The following is a 12569-nucleotide window of genomic DNA, read 5'->3' as shown; positions in this document are numbered from 1 at the left end:
CATGGGTCAGGGATAGGTAACAGAGTCTTTCAACTCTAGGATGCCAGTTCAAAGCCAGCCCAGGTCAGTATTTGCTACCTGGCCTTTCAGTGGTTTATTTGAAATCTGGTTGCTAGGAGGTGGATCTCAATCATCCCAAAACCCACCACATCTAGCCCCTAGGCCAGCGACCAAACATGGAGACTGAACTCAGTTCAGCCCCTACAGGCAGGGCCAAGCCAGTGGTGGGGCAACTACTGGTGTCACTGCCTGTACCACCGCTGTTCTGAGCATACAGTTCCCAGTCTGCACAGCACATATAGGGAGGCGCAGTCCATGCTTCCAAGGAGCTCACAAGCTAGACTGGATAGAAGACACAGGACAGCAGGTGTCTAGACGCTGGGAGCAGTACAGACTTCCTTCCTTCCATGCACGAAGGGATACATGTCTTGCTTTTGTTTAGTTTCTTACTGCAGCGGAACAAAGTGCAGACTCCCCTGGGTGTACACACAATGCCTCCAGCACCTGCACGGAGGGCAGGAAGCACCTCTTGGTGGAGATGATGAGCAGCCAGACTTACACAACAAAATAAAAACTGCCTCAAAGAAACCAGAGGACGATCATTCACGAACAACACTGTGGTTATTTGCACAGACAGCAACTGTTCCTGTGTATCTGTTAGTCTATCAGGTAAATAATGCACGTGCCAAAATACACACTTAATGAGGTAATATGCCTTGAAGAACAGCTAAAGCTGTATTTACCTGAGAGACCCAGAGAAACTCAGAAAGACCAGATTAGGAGATAATTGCCGCTGAGCAGGTCATGTGCATTAGGTAAATATACATTTTGTAACCTTCCCTTAGAAGGATTTTGTGTTAAAGAAACACACATGCATATCACAGGTGGAAATCAGAGACTGAGAAGGTTTAATACAGAATCACTTCCTGCAGTCTGACTTTCGGGGCATAAACTGGTTGTATCTCCTGGCTTTCGTTTTTTGGGGCCGTATATTTTATTAAAGCAGCATTGCAAGCAAGAGTTACCTGGAAAACTAAAAACCTCAGTTATAAAACCATAATGAAGAGCTGCCCTGCAAGCCTAACATTGTATTTATCCTAAAGGTGTTCAGCAAGACCTATCACTTTTCCACCTCGTACTTTTATTGCCATTAATAGATTAATTACAGCCGAATAGAAATCACTTCCATTCACATCTAACCTATCCTGGATAACAGATATTTATGCTTAAGATCTTCAAAGCTGTCAGCTGTGGAGCTGAAGGTCTATCAGAGCAGATAAAACATCTTGGAATAAAGCTGCTAATAATTTGTTGTGGTGAAGACTGGTCTTTAGAAAAGAAAACTGAGCTGAGGGGGGACTTGATCACAGTTTTCAAATATGTTAAGGGCTGTTCAGGGCTGGTGCAACCATTTAGGCAACCCAGGTGGTCGCCTCGGGTGCTAGGATTTGGAGGGCGCCATTTTCTTCGGCAGCAACCGCGGCGGCCGGATCTTTGGCCGCCCCAGTCGCTGCCAACATTTAGGCGGAGGGAGCTGGGGCAGGGGAGCGCAGGGAGGGCTGCCTGTAGCAAGTAAGGGGGGGGGGGCAGCACACAGGGGAACTCCCCGCCCCAGCTCACCCCTGCCCCGCCTCCTCCCCAAGCACGCCATAGCTGCTTCACTTCTCCCACCTCCCAGGCTTGCGGCACCAATCAGCTTAGGCACCGCAAGCCTGGGAAGGAGGAGAAGTGAAGCAGCCACGGCGTGCTCGGGGAGGAGGCGGGAGAAGTGAAGCAGCGATGCCGTGCTCGGGGAGGAGGTGGAGCAGGGGTGAGCTGGGCGGAGGGCGGAATCTGTCATGGGGGGGGGCCCTCAGGGCGGGGGGCCAGGGACCGGGGGCCGGCGCAAGGTGGAAGTTTCGCCTAGGGCACGAAACATCCTTGCATCAGCCCTGGGGCTGTTATAAAGAGGACAGTGACCAATTGTTCTCCATGTCCACTGCAGATAGGACAAGAAGGGATGGCTTCACCTGCAGCAAGGGAGATTTAGGTTAGATATTAGGAAAAACTTTCTAACTCTCAGGGTAGGTAAGCTCTGGAATAGTTTCCCAGGGAGACTGTGGAATCCCATCACTGGAGATTTTAAAGAACAGGCTGGACAAACACCTGTCAGGGATGATCTAAGTTTACTTGGTCCTGCTCAGCACAGAAGGCTGGATTTAATGACTCTGAAGGCCTTTCCTGCCTGTCCTACATTTCTATGATTCTGATTTAACCTACTCTGAAAAGGGAAAAAATACAACTGAAGTTGGGGAGGGAGTCAGACAATGGCCCCTTAAATTAAATACATTCATTAACATAATATATATGGCTAGGTAAGACCAGTGTTTCTCTAATGTATATTACTGTGTAGATACAGCTAAGCACTGAGCAGAAGCATGCGAGGGAACATTTTGCTAATCCCCTGGACAGCCAGCACGTGACTAGGAACAATCCAATAGCAAACTTTTGCTCTCTGCTTTTTTGGCATGTGAAGTCTTAACTATAATATTAGCCAGTCTCTACTCTAGACTTCCAGGTATTTTGGGAAGAGACTGTAACGTCTTCTTAGGCGAGTTCAGAGTGTCTCAGAGCATTAGGGAGCTGGTGAGCAGATGCTATTTATTAAACCCTGTGTAAAGCATTTATAGCTACGACAGAAGATAAAAGGCACTCCTAATTATCCAATATTTATTCCAACATACAGCAACACAGATACTCAGTCAGAACACAGCTTTAAAAAGAAAATACAAACCCTACACTACTCTGATCAATTCACGTGTTGAATGATTCAATTTCCAAACCCAAATGAAGTGTGATAAATGTATTTTATGCACACAGGGACAGATTATAATCTCCATGTCGACTGCCACATCTGGCACTCAGTTCAACCAGTTTAGTGTTTCATACTACCCAGCTACAATTCCTTATACAGATATATACATTAACTGTCGTGGGATTGTAAACTATGGCTGGACTTCATGAAGTATGTTGACAGATTGTACACAGACACAGGAAAAAGTTACAGCATTTACATTCGTAACTCCCAATAACATGGGAAATATCCACCTGCGGGGGGCTACAGCTGGGAGATAACATTAGTTTTATAGGCTGTGTATGACTGTATGTCACACATGACTTCATTTGCTGTAACCAGTAACTATTGCTTACGAAATCCTGGAAGTTAGTCTGACCTGCAGTTATTCTGCCTCCAGAATGGCATGGGGCAAACCCAGACCAGTTAGGTTTCTTCCTCATCTGTGTGCCATGTGAATGATGGCAAAGCACCACAGCTGAGCTCTAGAAAGTAAGGAAAGTCAAAAGCCAGGCAAGCACCGGCTGTACGGGCTTGGCTGCCGGATGTCTCATTAACTGTACAGAGAAGAACTTGCACTGGCGCCTCTCTCACTTCAGGTCTCAAGAGGAATGAATCGGAGAGAACTGCTTATTGGGAACCACAAGTATCCACTAGAGCAGCACTCTTGCATGCGGCAACCAGGGGCTTTTCTCGCGGCCACAGCCTCCTGGGTGGAGAATGGGGGTTGGGGAAGCAGGGGCCCCTACCCTGGGGCCACCAGCTGGGAGTGGGCCTTACGCCCCACCCCCTCCCACAGAGACACAAATGCTGGAGGAGTAGGTAGCCAGTGAGTTCCCCACTTGGCCAGGGAAGTAGGGTCATGCTTCAGCCCTGGGGTCCCAGGGTTGCCCCCCCCATCACAGCTGGCCCCTACTGCCTCTCCTAGCCCCCCCTATTCATTTCCCCCATGACCTCTGGCCCCCCACTGCCTCCCTACCATCTCCCTATCCAGGGCTTAATTTGTCCCTGGGCTGAGTAAGTCTGCTGTGAAAAGTGATATTTGTATGTTTGTTAATATCACTTTTCACAGCAGACTTAGCAGCTAGCAGGGAGGTTGTCACAAGTGATACACTGCTATCTTGATATACCACCACCCGATACAATATGAATTTGTATATAACACGGTAAAGCAGTGCTGGGGGCGGAAGGGCAGGGCTGCACACTCCGGTGGATCAAAGCAAGTTCAATATAACAGGGTTTCACCGATAACGCGGTAAGATTTTTTGGCTCCCAAGGACAGGTAGAGGTGTATTAACATACAAGTATCACTTTTCACAGCAGCAGACTTACCTGTTAGTAAGTCTAAAAAAAGCAACCAAAAAAGAAAAACAAACAACAAAAAAAAACACAAGAATGTGCACAGCACCTTATTTGTGTTTCTATTCTGCTAGGTCTAGTAAAGAAGAGAGATGACCGTACTATTTTTTTTTTTAATTACTGAGTCTGCAAAATAAAAAAAATCCTATGTAAATAAATTACAATTTGAACGTGTGCATGTGCATATTTATTCGTTTTTCCTAAAGTATTTTAGGAAAAACTGCCAGAGCGGCCACCAGGAAGACTTGGTGGCCACACTCTGAGGTCACCAAAAAATTTGTTGTGAGAACCCCTGAGCAGAGGTTCCGAATTTCTCTTATTGCATACCCCCATTCCAAATCTACCAGCTGCCCGCGTACACCTACACCTCTCATCACGGATAGTGCGTGTGTTCTTTTTAACACTACCTGTCTTTAGCCATCTGTAGACATTTCACCGTTAAGTACAGATAGAGTTATAGCGGGACTTATACAACTGGGAAAAAACCCTAAGTTCTGAACTCAGACTGGGCAACTGAGCCCAGGCTGTACGGTGACTGGAGGGGAGGGATAGCTCAGTGGTTTGAACATTGGCCTGCTAAACCCAGAGTTGTGAGTTCAGTCCTTGAGGGGGCTACTTGGGGAGCTGGAGCAAAAATCAGTATTTGGCCCTGCTAGTGAAGGCAGGGGGCTGGACTCAATGACCTTTCAAGATCCCTTCTTTTCAATTCTGAAGCACTTGGAGAAGAAAGTGAACAGGAACAGTCAGCATGGATTCACCAAGGGCAAGTCATGCCTGACTAACCTAATTGCCTTCTATGAGGAGATGACTGGCTCTGTGGGAGAGGGGAAAGCAGTGGATGTGTTGTTATTCCTTGACTTTAGCAAAGCTTTTGACATGGTCTCCCACAGTATTCTTGCCAGCAAGTTAAAGAACTATGGGCTGGATGATTGGACTATAAGGTGGATAGAAAGCTGGCTAGATCATCAGGCTCAACGGGTAGTGATCAACGGCTCCATGTCTAGTTGGCAGTCAGTTTCAAATGGAGTGCCCCAAGGGTCGGTCCTAGGGCCAGTTTTGTTCAATATCTTCATTAAATGATCTGGAGGATGGCATGGACTGCACTCTCAGCAAGTTTGCAGATGACACTAAACTTGGAGGAGCGGTAGATACGCTGGAGGTTAGGGATAGGATACAGAGGGACCTAGATAAATTAGAGAATTTGGCCAAAAGAAACCTGATGAGGTTCAACAAGGACAAGTGCAGAGTCCTGCACTTAGGACAGAAGACTCCAATGCACTGTTATAGTCTAGGGACCAAATGGCTAGGAAGCAGTTCTGCACAAAAGGACCTGTGGGTTACAGTGGACGAGAAGCTGGATATGTCAACAGTGTGCCCTTGTTGCCAAGAAGGCTAAAGGCATTTTGGGCTGTATAAGTACAGGCATTGCCAGCAGATCGAGGGATGTGATCATTCCCCTCTATTCGATATCGGTGAGGCCTCATCTGGAGTACTGTGTACAGTTTTGGGCCCACACTACAAGAAGGATGAGGAAAAATTGGAGAGTCCAGCAGAGGGCAACAAAAATGATTAGGGGGCTGCAGCACATGACTTATGAGGAGAGGCTGAGGGAACTGGGATTGTTTAGTCTGCAGAAGAAAAGAATGAGGGGGGATTTGATAGCTGCTTTCAACTACCTGAAAGGGGGTTCCAAAGAGCATGGATCTAGGCTGTTCTCATTGGTAGCAGATGACAGAACAAGGAGTAATGGTCTCAAATTGCAGTGGGGAAGATTTAGGTTGGATAGGAAAAACTTTTTCACTCAGAGAGTGGTGAAGCACTGGAATGGGTTCTTCCCTAGGGAGGTGGTGGAATCTCCTTCCTTAGAGGTTTTTAAGGTCAGGCTTGACAAAGCCCTGGCTGGGATGATTTAGTTGGGAATTGGTCCTGCTTTGAGCAGTGGGTTGGACTAGATACCTCCTGAGGTCCCTTCCAACCCTGATAGTCTATGATTCTATGATACGTCAGTGTCTCTGTGTTCTCGTTGGTACATGTTGAAGTAAATTAACTCTTGTATTTTATAAAACAAATTCTCAGAGTTTCAAAGCTTCATCCGAATAGCCTATTATGAAAATGCAGTAAATAAAATTAATAAATAATATCCACCATTACACGGGAAAAATTGTGTATCCCCTAGAGATGTCCTGCACCCCCAGGGGTACACATACCACAGTATGGGAACCCCTGCGCTACAGGGATGGGAAACTAACAACCAGTGCCAGTCATGAAGTGATCAGGGCACTTTAAGCAACTTTCTCCACTGGTAGCAGAAGTATGAGACCTCACTCCACAAATAAATGCATTGCATATGTATGTACGTCTTGTGGTTTGTAGGATGAATGGCATTCATGCCTGTAACTAATTTGTGCACAGAGACACAAATTAGTCTATGAATCTTAGCTTTACCGGTTCTTTGTGCATAATACTAATATTTAAATTTTACTAATTAAAACAAATCAAAATCATACAAGGACAAAATGAGACAGTCAGATAATTCAACAGCCTGCTTTCCGCCCAAGAGCAGACACATTCACTGTTCAGGCTGACAGTCTGGAGTGATAATGTAGCCTCAAATTGGGAGAAGGGGGAAGACACGATCTAAGAACAAGCAAACCCTAGCATTAAGGCAGCAACAGCAGCCCAGACTTGGAGTCCAAGAATGGTCACACTTCAGTCAGCATTTAACAGGACACTTTCAGATCAAACATGGGCCCATGTTTAGATTTGGTACAGATGTTTCTATCAGACTGAGGCTTACATGTCCATGACTTTTTTTTTTTTTAAAGTGAACTTTACGTTTTTTTTAAATAACAAGTCTTTTCTTGCAGTGTTTGCAACCCAAATATCACAGCACTTTGGCATGGCCTGAGAGCCAGAAAATTAAAGACTAGAAACAAAAACTAGTGAGTCTAGCGGCACTGTTCAAACTTATTTTAAAAAGGGTAAATAAATAAAAACACATTAACATAGTATTCTAAACGTTGTAATGATTTAAAGTGGTGTTAGAAAACCAGGTAAACTGGTTTAATCAATTCATCTGACAATATCCTTTTACCATTAGTTCAATATATTTTCCTAGTTTAATTCCTTTGGGTTTTGGTTGGGTTTGTTTGTAGCAAACCCACATTCTGGGAAAGTTACATTATAAGTTTCCCAAAGCACTCCCTGAAATGTCTGTGTATTGTTCCTATTCGTTACTTGTCACCAATACAATTGACTATTGAACTATCTTTACAGATCCTCAAGACTGTGCTTAGCCCTTCCCCCGTTCCCAAAACCTTACAGATTTAAAAGTTTATTAGAGAATGTTTAAATAAAAATGATACAAAGAGCTACAATTAGATGGGACACAAGTGAGAAGAACAGTGGAGAGGATGAGGGTTATTCCAGGGAGATCATGTGGTTACTCATTTCAGACATGTGCACACACTGATAGTTCAATTGAAAAAAAATACCATTGTTGACTCACTATGTGTAGGCATTTTGAGTGAAGTGAGTTAAAGAGGGATGTGAGAGAGGAGTGACTAAAACAGGGAGGGAATTCCATGAGTAGGGAAGCTTTCTCCTATCTAACCACCCTGCTCCTCCCACATTCCTTTAGAGATACGCCATGCCAAACCACTGCATAGACCATCAGAACTGTTTCCATAGTGATGTCACAGACACAATGTCTTGTGAGATCACAAGGACTGAGGAGGAGGAGGAGGAGGAGCAAAATTAAGAAGAGAACTTCCTGTGGCTAAGCATGGATAATCGGTGTGCGGGGAATGAAACAGGTATCACAGCTTACTTGACACTGCGGGGAAACCTAATCAAGATGCAGCTCTCACCAGACCACTTATCTCAGGGCTGTCCCTGAAGTATTTCCCAAAGATACAAGATACAATTCTGCTCCAAGGCCAACTTTTGTTAGCTCCTTGAATGGTCTCTTAAAACAGATTTTACTGCATTTTTCAATTTTCCCCAAGAGCGGCAGTGGCTACACAAATGGATCTCATGCTGAGATCTGCCGGAGTTCTGCACATGGAAGGACAGCAGGACTGCCCCTTAGTGAGAAAGTAGAGGGAGGAAAAAAACCTGAAGTGCATGAGTAGACAGATTGTAAAGCTACAGTGGAAGAATGTATGTGGTACCTGGTATAGTGCCTTCATCAGATGGCCTCAGTGTGTTCTGTGGAAAGGGTCAAGTTAGATTTTTAATTGTGGTCCTTGGGCTGGGTTTATAATTTAAGGCCACATGCAACTCTCAGTCCACAGCTGAGCTCCTACCTAAGTGCAATGGAGTTAGCAGAGTTGCTGTTACACATAGCTTAATTCAGTGGAAAGTAAAAATACCAGGCACTTTTAGGACTGTGTCTTTTTGCCCTTTGGTTATATGGTACTTGGCAGATGTGATTACCTGATTTGCACACGCAATTGCTGTGATGCAAATCGGATACACCGTTGTGTAGCTAAATTATTTGAAAATCTGGCTCTGCTACTGTCAGGCTCAAGAGTTAACACTCAGTTGAGACACACAGGATGGTTTACACCTCAACTGTTTAATGCTGTCTACAGTTTGGTGTTGACAATTCTGCATGATTTTCTATTTAGTTCACATTTGAGTCGTTCTCTATACAATCATATGGTCTAGATATTTTTAAAGAAAGTTTGCTTTCTGCAGAATCTGAAGGTCATAAGGGCCAGAAGATACTTCAAGAAGGCAGGTATACCAGATTTTGTGAAACCGCACAAATTCACAATAATCCTGGAAAAAAAACCGGGCAAGGGATAGAGGTACTGAACAGAGAGTTTCCAAAGGCAATGAAATCCAGCCACTTCTAGGGTAAAAACAGCAACGCTAACAGTACATAGTTATACTGCCAAGAAATTTAGGACAGGAAGTGAAGAATCCTCATCTAATTGAAAATGCAGGAGAGATTCTGACACACAATGCAATTACCCAGTTGGAATCTGGCCAGTATCATTAACCACTCTATTCTTAGGTTTAAAAAAATAGTCTCAGAGAATATTTAGTGACTAAAATGGTCAGAGGCCTCAGTTTTACCTCTCATCTACAAAACTGCACCCCACCCGCCAAAGTATCACAGCACCCCCAGCCCTATGCTGGGGAAACGGTTCAGAACCAACAGAAAGCATCTTCTATTGCGCTTCTCCAGGACCACCACCTGCCACAACTATGTGTCCTTCTCACCCAACAGCAGGCTCGGAAATATGTATATTTGTTTAGTGGTCACCAATGGCCTCTTATGAATATAGCTTATGGTGTCCATTCCCATTCAGATTTAGTTCATGAATCACCATTCCCATATGCTGTACAGGTTCAATGCAGTTCATGCAAAGGTTATTATTAGATCAAAACAGAGGAAGTGCAAGTGCAAGAACTTTACATGCCAAATGTCTTTCAAAATTTTATTTCCTAGATTAAACAAAGGAAAAATTCAATACCTACTAAAAGTAACACAGCCAAAACAAGACAGGCATTGTAGCAGCTATAGCAATCCTCCTAAAGGAATCAAGTTCCAGCTAAATATCTTTCATTCAAAACTATGGAAGTAAAGGTCATCTCAATCTGTGTGCACTTATTCAGGGACTTCTTTGTTCAGTGTCCAAACTAACTAGCATTTTCTTTTTAATGAAGTCGGTCTTCTTACTTTTGGTGAGAATCAAGTCTGGCTACATGCACGTATGAAGCTTTTTTATGAACGCGTGCACACACGTCATTGTACGCAGAGCAACCTATGCTTCAGAGAAGAAACTGCCATGAAAAAGGTCTCTCGAGAACAATAGAAGCATTTCATCTACAGTATAAATTAACAGCCTGCAAAATTTCAGTTACAGAGAACCCACCCCAAACTTAACAATTTAAGGTACAAAAGTACATCTGAAGTCACTTCCACCACCCACCTCCATCCTGAAGAGTAACCATTTGGATTTCTAATACATAGTTTATTTAAGAAGAAACCATTCTTGGTGTGAAATCTTATATTGCCAAGTTTACAGTGAAAGTGCTATGAAACGCCACGGTATTGCACAGAGCACCAAAACTATTAAGTACCTTAAGTTACCATTCAAAATGGGCAGCTTACAGTGTCTGACAGGACCAAGTCCTTTTAGAAATACCACACCCAAAGCACTTGATTAAAGCCTTCTTTATCTCTTCTGAGCTGAGATCTGGTGCAATCTAACCAATCAGACCAGCCCTTTGCGCTGTGGCCTAAAGAATACCACAGATCGGACTAAACTGAAGCCATCAATCCACTCTATTTCTAAAACCAGAAGACCAAGAAATAAAGAGAAACCCAAGTCTACATTGGATTTATTTCCTAATAATGCCTCATTGCCATGTAAAGCTACCAGGCATAAGGCTTACAACAGAGTATCAGGAAAAGAGGCACAACATCTGTTTATGCTGTTTAAGAGAAACACCTGTGACACTACAGTAGCAAGAAAACGGAGAGAGGAGAAACTCCTGTGACCAGTCACACAACAAGTAAACACACTGTATTTCTCAACTCTCTCAAGTTCACTCCTGAGTTTCAAGCTCTTTCACACTCAGAAGATGTGCAATAAGTGTAATCTCATAAGTCAAACTATTGACTCCCTCATTCATTCCTTTTCAGAACCTTCAAACCCCAAAATGAATTTCCAAAATCTCTATTAATATTTCTTGCCTCTTTTAAGTCAGTTCAGTGAGCAATCAGCTTAGAATCATAGACCAGGGTTGGAAGGGAGCTCAGGAGAACATCTAGTCCAACCCCCTGCTCAAAGCAGGACCAATCCCCAGACAGATTTTTACCCCAGTTCCGTGAATGGCCCCCTCAAGGATTGAACTCACAAGCCTGGGTTTAGCTGGCCAATGCTCAAACCACTGAGCTACGCCCCACCCTTCTGCTGCCCAAAGACTTAACAGTAGTTTATCAAAATCAGACTACAATTTTGGGGAGTGACCACAAGAGCCACACTCTGAATAGTTCTACTGAAGAACAAGCAACTGCCCAGGGAGCAGAGGTCCAACTTAACACAGAATTGAAACACGGTGAAAGTCACTGGGCCACAATGCTGGGCCCCTCTTCCGTAACCAGATTCAGAGTTTCTTTCCTTCCTTCCTTACTAGAAGTGGGGCCACTCAGGGAGATGAAATACTTAAGACAGCTAGAATGCCCAGTTCTGCACAGTGTCAAGTATCAGAGGGGAGCCGTGTTAGTCTGGATCTGTGAAAGCAGCAAGGAATCCTGGGGCACCTTACAGACTAGGGGACTATTGGAGCAGGAGCTTTCGGGGGTGAATACATGCGGCATCCGACGAAGTGGGTATTCACCCCCGAAAGCTCCTGCTCCAACACGTCCCTTAGTCTGCAAGGTGCCGCAGGACTCTCCGCTGCTTTCACAGTTCTGCCCACGCTGCAGGGTAACTCCCTCCCCACTGCTGGCCTGAGCCATGGGGGGAGCCCCGGCTCACCCCTCGCCCCTATCAGCGCGAGATCCCCCCCGCCCCTGCCCGCCCAGCACCACCTCTCCTCCCGCCCCCCCGCGGGGCACGCCCCCCCCCCCGGCCTGGCTCCCAGCCCCGCCGCGGGGGTCCCGGTCCCGTCCCCGCCAGGCCGGCCTGGGCCTGCCCCCCCCGCGCAGCGCAGCCCCCGCCCCCCGGCCAGGCCCGCCGCCCCTCGGGCCCAGCCGGCCGCCGCGCCGCCCCGCCCCGCCCCCGGGGGCCGTCGGGGTGTTTACAGCGGGGGCAGCGCCAGCCCTTCCCCCCACACTCGGCACCACGAGTCCCCAAGCCAGCGACTCACCTCCGCGCACTCTGACCCCCGACCCCGTTCTGAGCGGCAGCCCGGCCGGCCAACCGGAGCGGCCGCTCCCGCCGCCGGGGGCGGGGCTTCCTCCCCGCCGACCCGGACGCAGGCGCGCGGGCAGCTGGCAGCGGGGGCGCGCGCCGCGCGGCATCCTGGGGCCTGTAGTCCCGGCCCCCGGCGGGGTGCGCGCGGCTGGGGCAGCGGCGGGGCGGGGAGCGAGGCTCGACGCCCCCGCTGGGGGGCGCAGGGCCCAGCCCAGGCCTTGCTGGCGGGGCGGGCAGGCGGCCCGGGCCTCGGGGCAGCGGGGCCAGGCCCCGTGGGCGGTGTGGGGCCGATGGCCAGGAATTGGGGGGCAGGGGGGCAGGTCCCATGGGCAGCGTGGGGCCGATGGCCAGGAATTGGGGTCCTGACCATGGGCAGTGGGGCCAGGCCCCGTGGGCGGTGTGGGGCCGATGGCCAGGAATCGGGGTCCTGGCTATGGGCAGTGGGGCAGGTGCTGTGGGCGGTGTGGGGCCGATGGCCAGGAATCAGGGTCCTGGCTATG

At 47.0% G+C, this 12569-nt stretch overlaps 1 protein-coding gene across 3 annotated transcripts in view; it reads right to left on the bottom strand.

Annotated features, from left to right (window-relative positions):
* Positions 1 to 12102, bottom strand: part of ERI3 (ERI1 exoribonuclease family member 3) — a 229062-nt gene extending 216960 nt beyond the window's left edge. For 2 of the 3 annotated variants that reach the window (XM_050961258.1, XM_050961260.1), the window contains exon 1: positions 12023 to 12102. The gene's annotated coding sequence lies outside the window, so the exon portion shown is untranslated. The remainder of the gene's footprint in view (positions 1 to 12022) is intronic. The other variant, XM_050961259.1, reaches the window with a different exon arrangement.
* Positions 12103 to 12569: the final 467 nt, after the last annotated feature.

The sequence above is a fragment of the Gopherus flavomarginatus genome, chromosome 7, assembly GCF_025201925.1.
Source record: "Gopherus flavomarginatus isolate rGopFla2 chromosome 7, rGopFla2.mat.asm, whole genome shotgun sequence".
Taxonomy (NCBI): Eukaryota; Metazoa; Chordata; order Testudines; family Testudinidae; genus Gopherus; species Gopherus flavomarginatus.
This window is presented reverse-complemented; position numbering and strand designations above follow the sequence as displayed.